We start from the raw sequence: 14887 nt of genomic DNA, 5'->3' as shown, positions 1-14887 counted from the left end.
CAGTGAATAGTAATTAGAGCTTTCCGTTTGCAGCCACAGTCTACACATCTGGGCAGTGGCTTTGTCATACCAGCTTAAGCACCCTGCTTTCAGACACATGGCTGGCAGATGATAAGATATTGCATAGCAGGTAATTGCTTTTGCCTGCTACCAAAATCCTTGTATGTCTTTGATGTGCTTGTGGATCTTCTCTGACTGAGAACAGAACAATTGCATTTAAATTGATTTAAATACTTAATGTCTATCTTCACAGAGTGAATAGCAATGCTCTCGAAACTTTCTTAGTTATGTACCTGCAGGAGTGCTTTTTTAGTCTCCCCTATTGCTGTCAGCTAAACATAAGGAACACGAATTATCAGTGGCAAGTGTGAGAGCTTTTCCTTCTGACTTGTGAAGCTGCAGACATAATTTTTTTGGTGTATACTGCTCTGCCTGACCTCCTCTTTCTTCTAAATGATATTGAAACTATTATCACTGGTTATCTCTCTTCCCCCCCCCATTGCTCTTTTCTTTCCAAGCTTTTTTTTTTCCCCTCTGACAATTCAATTTTCTGAGTTTTTGTGGTATAATGTTAATTTTCCTGTGGTTTTCTAGAATTGTCTTTAAAGGCTATAAGGTCCTTCCTTACAGGTCTTTTTTGTGCTGTAATACAGAGAGTTCCCCTGGCTTATCTAATTAATGTGGTTTGTATAAGTTTGTGGCAATTTAGCCAAAATGAATGAAAATTTGTGTTAAATTACCAGAGCTCAGAAGCCAGAACTTCTGACTTTTTATTTAGGTAACTGACAGAGCCTAAAGAAGTACCATAAATGCCTCAGTGTTGTTCACCATGGAGCAGCATTTTAATCTTCAGACTTAAATCTCTCCACTAAGTATCTTTTCCATTTTCTTCCTGCTTTTACCTGGCAATATCAAAGCCTTTTGCAAAAAAAAAAAAAAAAAAAAAAATCCAACAAAAAAAACCCAAAACTCAAACAAACAAACCAACCCCAAAATCCAAGCAAGCAAACAAACAAACAAAAAGAAACAACCCAAAACCAGGCTATTTTTTGTCAGAGTGTTTCTAAAAGACACATAAACACCAGAGTGCATGCACTAAAGCTGATTTACCTGGAGTGCAGATGGAAAGTGAAGTAGCTCTGTAACAGACTCACACTAAATGTCACAGTCACCCTCCTTAGAGGAATGCACTGCCAAGTGTATCTTATGATTTCCTTAGTGAAGGGTAACATGCTTCCTTCTTCAGCAGAGAATGACGTGCCAGGCATCTGGGCCAAAGGCTGCCCAGTGTCTCTGACTGGTAAATCTGTCTGAACTGTGGGAAATGATGGACATCAACTGGCAAGGAAGATTTCCTGCCTGGCATACCTCAGCCATCTATTCTTTTGAGAACTATGTGGGAGCCTGCTGTGTTGTTTATGTAGCTGGATACCGAAGTTTCCATGCTTTATGCTTTCCCTCTGACCAAGATTTGCTGGGACCAAACACAACTTTCCAGGAACCATGTAATAACATCAGAGCAGTCAGGAGTAACAGCTGTGAGTCCCAGTTGCCACAGGGTGTACTATGAGTGTATAAAAAACAGATACAAAAGACTGGTCTAGGCTTTTCTTTTTCTCCCTTTGGATCTAGAATGTATTCAGACCTCTGAGGAATTTGATATCAGCTGTTTCCCCAGCTGTTCCTACTTAGAAAAAGCTTGTAAAATCTGGACTGTGCCTTCAAAGGCACCCCAGTAAGAACTTGCAATACCACAGCAGCGAAGAAAACGCAAAATACTCATTTGACCATGGAAGCTCTGCTACCAGCTCTAACAGAGTTTCAGAAAACTAAGTTCTATTTGAAGAAAGGAAGTGTTATGTTACTTCGGTCGGTGGCACAGCAAGAAAACCTATCTCACTGGCTAAGATCTGCCTCCTCCCTTTCTCCACCAACCACCATCCAGCATTTCTTTTTATTAAAAAAAAAAACAAACAAAAAAAACCTGTAAAAATTCATTAAAAGAGCTGCTAAAGCAGAAAAGAGTATTTTAGACATATGATCTTCTGAGTTCTCTCCAACAACATCATCTTAGGTAATGGCTTATCATCTAACATTTGCTTTATTTTCTCTGTAACAGTAGGATATTTCCAAACTTGTGCATCCCATCTGTATCCATTTTCACAATGACTGAACAAATGCAATTAGTCTGCAGTCAGCCATGTAATGGTCTGCTACTACCACTAGGTATTTTTAGTCCATGGATTCTCTTCTCAGCTATGCCTTCACACTTTTTCTAGCTTACTTTATTATCAGAGTTGCTTTTTTCCCTTCCGTGCCATCCTGTGTAATTGGAAGAATCCTGTATGCTTTACTTCTTCATATTTCTCTCATGGTCACTTTGTTACAATATACAGATAGTTGAAAAAGGAAGAAATCTTTGCAGTAAAACTATTGTAAATTTTACCTTTTATTTCTTCTCAAATTCTGCAGTTGGCCTTATTTCCTAAGATCTGTACAGTCTGCCTTCTACCCAGACTCCCTTCCACAATTATTATGTTTTTATAAAGATGTATGAACTTCTGGAGAATAGAAAATCTTCATGTCAACCTATTGAGACAGGAGTTCTCTTTCCTTCTCCCACAACAGATTTTCAATGATCCACACACCTTGCAGCAGAATGTGACACTGTTTTTTGTTGAAGCCCAGATTGCAGTTGTCTTACATGCTGAATGGAGCAGGGGTGAACATCATTTTGCATGTACTCTCCTTTGCCTATGGCATGCAAACCCAGCAGCCTTTACAATTTTGCTCCAATACATTAATGACAAAGGCATATCACTGAATCTTTCAGAGTATTAAACTTGACATGCTTTAAATTCTCTGAATTTGTTAACTGGTTTCTTCACCAAGCTACATGTGATGCTTCTCTGTCTGTATCAATGATCTTGGCTTTTCTTAAAACAACTTTTTGAGCATGCTTTTCTGACTTTCAATGTCTTTGATTCTTGATTTTGTGGTCCAATTTAAACCTGTGTATGCAGAATTTCTTGTTCGTTTGGGCGAATGGGGTGCGTATAGGGCAGTCAGCTTTTAATTCTAGCTTCTTCTTCAAAGTACTTCTCTGAAAAATGGTGAATCCTCAGATGTACCTCCTCAGCAGTGAGATGCTTGTACCAGGTTTGTCTCTCATGTGTGTAGTTCACATGGTGTAGGCCTTCTCTACAACAGAAAGATGCACTGATTAAATTTTAACTAGGTTTTAAATCAATCTAGTCTATGTAATGTAAATTCTTGTGTAACACCTTCTTGTTTGGTATAGCACACACAAGCTTTTCATTGTCCTGAATTAAAAATAGAAAACAAAATTGCTTAAGCTCAAATAGGAATGTCAGTGGATTTACTTAAAGCTGCATACCTAACCAGACTGGCAAAACTTTCTCATGGAGAAAAGGCTTTAAACTATACACAGTGAGACAAAAAAAAAGTATATATGGTCCCCTACAGTATTTTTCCTCTATATTGTCAGTTCCCCACCATTCCAAAACTTCCTTCTCTGATTGCATCCACAGTATTTTAGTTGTTTCTCAAAACAAAAACTTGCATAAATTTCACTGCTGCTTCTGGGAACCTCAATGATCTCAAAAAGTGTTATTCTGCTTACACTTCCTATTCATCAGTTCCTGTTTCCCTTTTTACCCTGCTTTTTCCACATTGTCTCTGTGGATTGTACTGGCTCTAGAACAATTTTGAACATTCAGACTACAGAATCCCCCTTCTGAAATGTAATCAAGCTTTTAGGACTATCTTCTGAATATATATATATATTTTCCCTGATAAATAATTATCTTTTAATAGAGAAAGAACCATTAAAAAGAAAATTAAATGGATTTCTACCTCTAGATTTGCCTAAATTATATTCAGAGGCAGGACTGTGATTCATATACTGAAGAAGTTACAGAAATACAAGCCTGAATCTTTCATTACCTTAGAGGATAGCCAAGCTTAGCAGAAGTTATTTCATCTCAAAGTCCAAAATCTTCAGCTGGAAATACTTTCCTTGCTTCCTTTTGAACAGGCTCAGAAACCTTTTCTGCCTTCACCTCAGTTCTCTTTCCAGCAAAAGATAGTATTCTGGTTTCTCAGCCTAGGGATTTTTCACTAGGGATTTCAGTTTGCACCTTCAGCTCAGGTTCATATATATGAACTACTTAAGCAGACCTGATAGGATATTACTATTGTCTTTTTTCCCCCTTATGCATAGCCATATTTGCTTTTACTTTTCCTTCCCTTTGATATCACATTAGGGAGGCTGTATTAATTATTCATTCCTCCAGGCAACAAATGCTATGTGTTCAATAGCTGATTGGCCCACTTCTTTAAGCTCAACAGAGATGTTAGTTTTAGCTATTCCAGGGAGGACAAAGGAGAAAAGATACCTCAGCAAGAGTTCAAATATTTATAACAGATCATTTTCCTACTGCTTCTCACAGTGCTGCATGCCTTTCACTTAATGTAACTTGACATTTAAAAAATCCTTTCATTCAGTGTAGGAAACACTTTGACACCCAAACTGCCAGAATTCTTGGGTATAAGCATTCTTCTCCACTGTTCCGCTGCTTCCCTGCCCAGCAGCGGTAAACAGCAAATACTTCTTCTCCTTAAACCCTTATCTGACAAGGTCCAGAAAGGAAAAAGAATATTCCAGCAAACTGATTCTAAGATTAGCTGTCCCCATGGGATGAAGTCATTAGCTATTTACCATGAAATCATTCTTAATTCAAGTCAGCCTGAAGTAAAAAGGAAGAAAAATGTTTGCCTACAATATTTAAAATCAGTGGTTGCAAAATTTTCTAAATTCAAAAGCCAAAAGGAAATGGAAAATGCATGCAGAGGTTTGGTCATTATTTATGTTGGCTCTAAAGTTTCCTCTCAGCCATTATGAGACAGCTGAGACACTGTTAGAAATTTGCATCTTCTTGACTTAGGATCCAGCTCTGGAACAATTACATTCTCATGGAAAGGGATCTTGGCTCAGGGAAGAACATTACCTTTCATAGTATGTTCCTTTATATACATTTTAAGGATGTGCTCAAAATCGAATTTCTCTTCCCACAAAATTTTGAACCACCACTTCTTCAGCAAAGGGTGATTCTTCATTTTGGATCTGTTTCTATTAATTGCCCTTACCTCTTTAAAAATGCTGCTTTCTTTTTGGCAAACCAGACATAGTCATCTCCTTGGCTTGAGTATTGGCAAACTATCAATCATTTTATCACCAATGAGTACACATCTCTTTCATGTTATCAAAGCTGAAAATACTTCTGAAAATCAGTGTGTATTATCTCTTTAATCAGGAGATTTTATTTCATGCAAGGCTTCATCCATGTTTTAGACAAACATAACAATGGACTATGCCACATCTGTCTGTTGGTTATAATCACTGGAGCAGACACAACTGAACTCTACCCCACAAGGTAAGTCAGGCATGGGATGACTGAAGAGTACCCGAGCTGACAGCTACATTTGTAGCACAGGGCCTGATTCACTTTGGTACATGATGTAGCTAAGTGGGGTCAGTGCTGCCTGCAGGTTCTCAGGCAGCACTTGTCAGGCATTGCAGCAGCATCCCAAAGACCTGCAGAAACAGGCAAGTCCTCCAGGCACAGGCTGCCTTTGCTGGAATCCCAGCATTTGCAGAGCAGATGCACAGGGTAAAGCCCCTTGTAGCTGAGGAGGCAGCAGAGACACCCAGGTAGGACAAGGAGCGTGTGTGCCAGGCCACAAAACCCACCCCAGCAGAGGGAGTGGAAGCACTTGAGGACTGTGAGAGATGATTTTGTTTGGGATTTTTGATTTTGTCCCCTACAGACCTGTGAGGCATGAGATATGAGAAGGGCCCATGAGACTAAAAAGCAGCTAAACTGTTTTCATGTATACGAGTTTGATGCAGCAGAACTTTATTTCAGGATTGTCTTCAAAGGGCAAACCAATTATGCGAACAGAAGGTGGGCAAAACAAGTATTTAACTAACTTATGGCACTGAGCAGAGCAAAGAAACAGGGCATTTCTTCCTGAGCAATCTGTTGGTAAAGGGATTTCTATCAGGTGTTCAGAGACGGTAGCAATATGGAGGACTGTCTAATCTTCTGGAAAGCCATTTGGAACAGGACCATATGGAGCTATTTTCATTGTAGCATTGGAAAAATATAGCAATAGAGCATAGAAAGGAGAAGCCAGAGATAGTAAAAAGCCTTACAGAAGCAGAGGCAGGCTGTGTAGAGCCTTTTGAAGGATGAGGTTTTAACCTGTGGTTGAATTTAGACAAAAATTAACTGATGGACAGGGGACAGTGGAGTGAAGTATGACTTGTGGCTCTTGATAAAGACAGCAGAAGTGCAGTTCAATTTGAATGTAGAGCACTGTCTTTTAGGCAGCTTATAAACTTTCATAATGCCATGACTGATGCAGGTTCAGAAACTAAGATTAAGTTTGTGCTATGGAAAAGGTCAAGTAGGATGATAAGGCATAGATGAAAAGGGCAAAGAAGGAGCACTAATCCTTGGGCAGAAGGATAAGGCAGTTTGGGGAGCCAGAACTTTCTCTGTTAATCTGTATGAACTTGAGGCTCTGTTTCAGGATGACCATAAGAGACAATATTTCTAGCCGACTTGTCCTTGAGGGAGAACCAGGAGCACTCTAACACCTGAGAATGTAAAATCAGTAAGGGGTTGGAAAGACATAGCCCATAAAAAATAAATGAGTTGGCTGCAAAGAGGATTATGGGTGCCTTCATTCCTCTAGGACAGATATTGACAAAAGGATGTGATGAATTGGGAATGATCCATTCAGCCCCCTCTTACCCTCACAGAGTGTCCATAAATGATGGTGGTGACCCTTGATTAGTAATTTGATACACATTTTCCTTGACCTGGCAGTATCAGTCATTCTTACCCAGGGCTTTGTAACATGGTTTGCAAATTGTAACACCAAATTGGAATTTCAGCTATTACCAGCTCACCATCATGACTTTAATTTGCTGGGATTTGGGATCCAGAGACAGTATTTCTTCAAGAAAGCAATGTCAAGAGGTCAGTCAGTGACCAGCACAGCCTCTGGCAATTCATCAAAATGCAGTACACAGACAGTGAAATGGGAAGAGGAAAGCCTCTGGTAGCTTACTGTCCTCAGGGCTTTGCTGAAAAGGGAGGGAAGAAAGGAGAGTAGTAAACAACAATGTGGTAGCAGACTGTGGTAGCAGGAAGGTATGAAGTCCCTATGGCCACATGGAAGGACAGAGGGTTTCTGAGCAGAAGCTGCCTTGGGAGTGTAAACAAGCTAGACACCCACATAGGACCAACCTATGCTGCCAAGGAGGAGTGGAGAGAAATTAGAAGGGGGCCAAGAAGGATCATTCAAACAATTGCAGATATTGCTGGGGAACACTTAGATCTTGTATGCATAGTGATAGTGACTGCACAAAGGCATGGTGCAAAATTTGATGGTCATAGACAAACAAGGTTTATCTGTTAATGAGCAAACATGGTTCCCCATAACAAACTTGTAAGGAGTCTGTGGTGCCATTTAGGACTGTTACAGGTGCTAAACAGCTGCCATTACGCAAGCTCATCATAGGTCAGCACCTTTCAGTACCTGACAGGGTGACTGTCTTGGAGCTTAGGCACAAGCAGCCACTCTTAAGATAAGAATGAAGCTGGTACTCAGCTTCCCACAGTACAGCACTGTGGTGGGTTAACTTGGGCCAACAGTCAAACACTCACATAGCTGCTCACTCCCTCCCTTTCTCCCACTCACTGCGGGGCACAGATCTGGAAAAAGAGAAAGCCTTGATGATGTGCAAGCACTGCTCAGCAATAGCCAAAGCACTGGTGTTTTATCAGTGTTTTGATCACAAATCCAAAACACAAATACCATAAGGCCTGCTATGACAAAGAATTACCTCCATTCCAACTAGACCCAGTACAAGCATGATAAATCTTCTAACGATATTTTGATAGATGCTTAACACAGGCTAATTGTTGAACATAAAACTAGACTTCTGTGGAAAGTATTAAAAATTGTAATGCTAGCAACTAAAATAAATTAAATTATGTAGTCTGGAAAAGCAGAAAAAATTGAAAGCTGGTAGACAAAGTGAATCTTTGTTCAAAGAGAAATAAAAGAGATGCATATTTTAAAAGATGTCTTATAACCTTTAGCTCTCAGACAGCAAGTATTTTGAAAACATATTCATTAAAAAGGACATAATTCTGGAACACAATTGAAAAGCAAAGCAGCCCTTCCACCATTGTTCAAACGCTGCAGTTTCCTAAGGAGAAGTCATGAGACTTCCCAACCTGAAGAATGCTGATATTTTACATTCTTTTTATGTAAGAGAGAGGACTGGAGAGATAACAGAAGAAAGAATGTGTTAGCCTTATAACCTTGAGCTGTGATGAAATAATGGTTTACTTACATTCAATTTTGTTCAGTTTATAACAAAGCATTCAGCAGAAAACATCAATAAGAATGTTGACACACTCATACTCCTTCTAATAAGAATGAAAAAGAATTATAGTTGCAAATCTGGCATCTAGAATTCACATGGAAAGGGAAATTTTGCTGTTTAGCAGTTAGTTCTCTCTGTAACATAGCGTCTCCAAAGGAAGATTATTGGGTAGATTTACAGCTGAGCTATGTGTTAAGATCAGTTCAAAGATTAAAAAAATTACTACATTACTCTAGACAAAGATAGATACATTTCAACTATATATACACCATAATATGTAATTTTTTTTTGTCTATTTCTTAACATTCTCTGAAAGGAACTTAAATAAATAATGCATAGAGAGTAAAGACCTGAACTTTGCAATAGATACATTTGCTTGCAAATTTAACAGAAATCTTAGGTCATCTGTCAAAGGTCTGAAACTAAGGCAATAAGGCTCTTCCAGGAGAAAAAGTGGGTTTAAGAATAGGCCTGGCTATCTCTTAGATGGATAAATTGGGGTCAGGTTAAGCCTATGTCAGGTACCGTTACTGTGAGAAGCTGAGTACCAACTTGTGTCTTAGGAGTGACTACTTTTGCCTTAGCTCCAAGAAAGTCATCGTGTCAGGACTGAAATGAGCTGACCTATGATGAGCTTATGTTAATGGCAGCTGTTTAGCACCTGTAACAGTCAACCCTACAGTCTTAAAAGGTTTTTTCCTGGAGGCTAGTGCCAACTGCCCATACTTGGGCACATGCAAAACCTCCTCTGATGCCAGGAACAATTTCTACAAAATAAAAGAGCCTGAAGATATAGAAATCAATAAAGTTGGGTATATGTACCATAGATGTGGTATCTGACCCTAAATATTAAATATTGAAACAAAGCAACTATCTATTCTATAACGAGTGCTTCCTATAAGGCTTGTTGTCAGCAAGGTTCTATGTTCTCATCACAGCCACCAAAACCCACCATATTCTGACGTTAGCAGTTTTTTTGAAATAAAATGCAGGAAAAAAAAACAAGACAATACAAAACAAAAAACAATCACCAAATCCAGTTGTTTGGAAACATTAAGAATCTAAATTAACTTGAACCTTTTTTCATCTTCATTTTTTGATCAACGTAAATTCTTTCCTTTATTCAAATAGCACAACTTCTACAGGCCCATATCAGTTGCAATCTCAAAGACAGAATGTGATGAGAAGTAGAGGAACAGGAAAGTGATGCGAAGATTTGTACAATACCTAATTTTCTTGAACCCCATTTGGGAGCCATACCAGTAGCTTCCAGGAGCAATCACAGTCCCATTCCCATAGACACTAAAGCTGCAATATGACTCACAAACTCTGAGAGTCTGGGCACACTCACATCCATGTGGAGGGCAGCCTTCTCATCTCTAGAGCTAGAAGAACAAGACCCTCTCTAACCGGGCAGCAATAATATGCCTGTTATCTATAACAACAAAATATACAGTCTCTTTAATAAGCCCCAGACTAATGAGAAAACAGAGAGGCCTGGCTTCTGTTTTCAATTCTGCTGGTAGTTTGTCAACTTATTTTTACCTCTGTGTGCTTCCATTTACCAATTTTAACACAGTGGACAATAAAAAATTATGGCCTTTATGCAGAATGTTAAGATCTTTGAATGAAAAAGCTCCAGAGGATGGCTTTTGCTTTTACTTTGCCTGTTGAACTAAATATAATCTTCCTTCCGTCTCTCTGTCTTCCCTTCTTCCCTCCTTCTCTCTTTTTTTCCCTCTTTCTTCTCTCTGTCCTCCAACCTTCCTCCCTTCCTTTGAATCTATAAATTGCTGTATTAATCTTTCATATCAGAATACTTCTGTAGTATTACCATTGTGAGTAGTGTCCTAAGGCAGAACTGAATTGCACTGAAGAGGAGGAAAGGAAGAACAAGTGGTGATATTTTGTAGAGCAAGGTCTCTGGAAAATCACAGGGGTTTATTCGCTTTACCTGCTTTATTTTTCTTTCAGTATATAGTGTGAGACATTTATAAAGATTTTAATGAAAAGCACTAAATTTTAGCTTAATGTGAGGCCACACTGTGACTGGTTTCCATTTGGGTTTTCCTTTAAGGCGTAATTCTCCTGTGAAGTCAATATAAATTTCTACTTCAGCCGCATGGCAAATATCAACCTGCAACTGTTCTTGAGAAAAAAGAAACCTACTATGAATTATGTCACTCTAGCACGCACTATGTCTAAAATTTAACAGCTAAAATAATATTCTAAACAACAGTGGGGAGAAGCAAATGTAAAAAGTATCTATGCATCTAAGGTAACTATTAACAGAAAATCAGAATGCTTTTGTGAAAAAAGCATAGAGCAGCTTCTGAACGTGCTACAAACCTGAATTTGATTCACATTTCAACAGTAATCCATCATACTGAAAAATTGCTTTTTGTGCTGATTTAACGTTTGATAACAGCTCAGAAGTCTGAACTTCATGCCAGTATAACATAGGAATGGCAATGTAAGGTTGCTACATTTCTTTATTCCACCTTTCTGATGAGATAGACCTGTTGTATACTTTTTACCAGAAACATTTCCAAGGAAATTTACTGAAACATTAAGATAAAAGAGTGTTTGAGTTTTGCAATTGCATTATGATTAAATTCAGTAACTTTTAACACTTAACCGGATTTATAGGTTTTCCCCAATGGGAACTTATTCTAATTCTAAAGAAAAACAAACAAATTATATAGGTCTTCCTGGAAAACTGAATTAGTATACCCAGTGAGCAAATAAATTTGTGTTCCTTGTCAGAGTAACAGTGCAGTTAGAGTAACAACATGGAATCAATACAATCACCAAGATACAGAGAAACCAGCAAACACCAGCAATCCAAGTGACTTTAATAAGTCAATGCAAAAACACCTGGTAAGGAAAGACTGGAAAACAGCACATATTACTCCTTGCCCAAGGTTTCTTTGCTTGTTTTCTTACACCAATTGTTTTCTTTGGGTGGTGGTCCACACAATCTCTGAAGACATCCAAGCAAACCACAGTCTTAAAAACAGTATCCTTTTCTTAACCTGGAATAGCAGTGGACAGAACTGAAACAACCATTATTTGGCTTCCTTTACATAGTTACATGGAAGTAGAAAAGCAGGGAACTTCCCCATCTTCTGACTCTGTTCTTTCAAGTAGGGGGTACTGACATATACAAGTAAAAATCTGCAGACCCAAAAAGTCAAATATCAAATTCCAAAGAAAACCTTATAGTTTGTTTATCATTTCTTGGAGCTATCATGCTACCCTAAAAATGTCACAAAGGATTAGAAATACATGGAGAAGTGATATTTTTATTAACTGGTTGGGAAGAATGTGAGGAAGAGAATCATTTAGTTTCTTGGTGGTTTTTAATCTTACACAAATTAAAAATCTTAAAACATGCTGTTGAAAGAAAATAGCCCAACCTTCAAAACAACTAGCTGTTTTCAGGCAAAACTATTTTGGATGCATTATCAAAATCAGCTGGTAGTTTCCATTGACTTGATTTTTTTCTATAAATTTGGCAAAAGCCTATTCACTGAGAAAGTTTTGCTCACCCTATGGCTAAATACAGAGCTTCCCAGGATTTACAGCAAGCATGCGCATATGTGTGCTGTAAATTACAGCAGAAGTTGAGTGGCAAAACACTTTGCTGCCTTTTAGGTGCTGCATGACCCTTGGTTGTACTGGACTTGAGCCCAGAAAACGTTTTTCTATGTGTTTCCACATTTTCAAAAAGAATATAAGACTTTGCTGGAGGCCCTGAGTGAAAGAAGCAAAATTGCAGCCATCTGTTAAGTACTAGGGAGTATTTTCAAAATAGACATAAACGGTGTCCTAATCATAGTTCAACAGACTGCTTGCTTTTAAAATAGACTACTTACTGAACATACTTTGGCCTCTAAGAACCTAGTATTACTGTCAAAAGTGCTGTGGAGGGCCAACTGCCACTGAAAATAGTTTTTATATGTATGCTTTTGCACACTTTCCTATCTAATCTCTTCACATGTTTTAACTTAGTCTTTCGGATCTGTATAGGGCTTTTTTCCTATTTTTGGTTGGTTTGGGGTGGGTTTTTTTGTTTCTTTTTTTTTTTCACTGCAGGAGCTAGATTTTTGCCTGCACCATCACTACAAAAGATGTAGCTTCTTTCTGTTTGCTATTTCAGTTAAAATTAGTAGTAGCTGGAGAGTATTCATTCTTAGTTGTTCTGGATAATGCCACAGATACTTGAGATGTCTTTTATGAGCTCTTGCCTATTAATTGAACAGTTGTGGAATCCTTCACAAAAATGCTCTTATTCTAGAACATCCATCAGTCCTCAAAACACCTTAAAAAGTGAAATAGAACCAATCTCTCAAAACACCTTAAAAAGTGAAATAGAACCAATCTAGTGTATTTACTCTTCCATCACTGTTGCATTTCAGTGCCCTGTTTCATGATGCTGTCATTCATCAGCTTTCCAGTGGAGACTTGCCTTTGCTACAGTCTGTGGGAAAGGGTGTCAGCATAAGGCGTGGTTGATTTGGCAAAGGAAGTGACTCCACAGCCAACTTTGTGTAAAAACTCTGCCTGTTTTCCATTGTAGTTTCCCACAGCTGCTCCCATTTGTGCGTGCTGGTACAAACAATGGGACTGCCAACTCCTGGCATTATAATGCCTCTGTATTTCCTGTACATTGGCATAATCGAGAAAGACATTGCTACTAATATTACAGCACCACAAGTAGCCAGAGAAATGCATGTTGCCTTAGATCTACAAAGAAACAATCACTCTGTTTCACGAAAGTGGAATCTCACTTACAACCTTTAGAGGATGTCCTCATTTAGGTGCCTGATTTTACAAATCCCTATTACTAATCGTTTTCTGAGTGTGGGATGTCTCCTTTTTGCTTTTCTTGCAACATTTAAAAAACAATAATGGAATAAATAACTGAAAACTAAATTCTATCCTATGATAACATACTGATACCTATATAACTCTTCTGCAAGCATAGAAACTTACCATATGCACAGGCCCCTGCTGCTTAAGGAAATGAGTAATTATATGTACTCACAAGTATAGTGAGGTCTGAGAACCTGCTCTGGAAAGCAAAGATCTTTCCCTCTCCCTTCTGCAAGCCTGATCCTCTGTGTGCTGACTCCTGCCTGACCTACCTTCAGTCTTTCCTCCCTCCCCCAGGGCTTCTCATCCTCATCTCACCCAACTAGTCCTGGCTTCTACTTCATTGCTTGAGGAAAGATTTCTCATATCTCCCACCGTGTCACCCACTCTGCTTCTTCAGTTCTCATGTCACTTCTCCACCACTCCCTACTCAAGTTTTTGTTCTTTTATCTCTCTCTCCATGAAGGCCAAGTCCTCCTGTGCCTTGTTTCTTCTACCTGTCTCCATCTCTCTTCTCCTCTTCCAGTCCTTGTTACTTCTGCACCAGAATGGTTTGCCTTGGGATCCCAGCTTCCAAATCTGATGCAAAGCTGCATTGTAGAGAATACCCAATTTTTGCCCCACGTTTCTGAGACATCCTCAGGATAGCTGTTGTATTTTGGCTGTGAAGCCACAGCAAGCCTTCATACAAATGCTTGTGTCAATAGACACATGCAAAGTCTTGTAACATTTAGATACGTTTCCAGCTTTTGCAAGACCAGCCAAACCACATCTTTGATGTAATTCTTTCTCTCAGTGCACCTCCACATACCAAATCATTGCACTGAAATACGAAATTATAACTGATTCTTAAAGAAAAAATATTTAATTGTGGGGATTTTAATGATATAAGGCACAGGGTGTTTTATTTCAATTCTATAACAGTGGGTTTAGAGTAAATGTGCAGCAGCAAAAAATTCATACCGACTCCGGTAACCAGCACAGGGACATCCAAACCAAACATACCTATTAAAATGAAGAACAACTGAAAATAGAGTCTTGTAATTCTAATCCAGAGGATAGTGGACAAACATTAAAATCTCCATTTAGGAGATAATTCTGCTCTATTCTATAATCTGGATAGATTTTGACAGACTGGAAAGGGAATTTGAGTAATTTGTGTTAAGATACACAGAAGGTGACAAAACTGAAAATACAAACTGAGACTCTAAAGTGTTGTATGTGTAAGAATTTGCTATTACCCAGCAGCAAAATGCAAGGACTTAGTTACAGCACTTTTTGTAATGTTTGTTCACGCAGGCTGTTAAGTATACTATGATGTGATTGTATTTCAGACTGTTGCCAAAAGAACCCTGTATATTTGTCCATTGCTTATATTTTAACAATGGTAATATGATTGTGACAAAGAGTACTAGCAAATAACAGAAGTGTTATGACACTGATTTCCATATTACATACCTGGGGACAACAAAGCAAAGTGCCAGGTCCTGCACTTAGGTCACAACAACCCCAAGCAATGCT

Source organism: Melopsittacus undulatus, chromosome 1 (assembly GCF_012275295.1).
Source record: "Melopsittacus undulatus isolate bMelUnd1 chromosome 1, bMelUnd1.mat.Z, whole genome shotgun sequence".
Classification (NCBI taxonomy): Eukaryota; Metazoa; Chordata; class Aves; order Psittaciformes; family Psittaculidae; genus Melopsittacus; species Melopsittacus undulatus.
The sequence above is the reverse complement of the archived record's forward strand: the minus strand, read 5'-3'. Positions refer to the sequence as shown.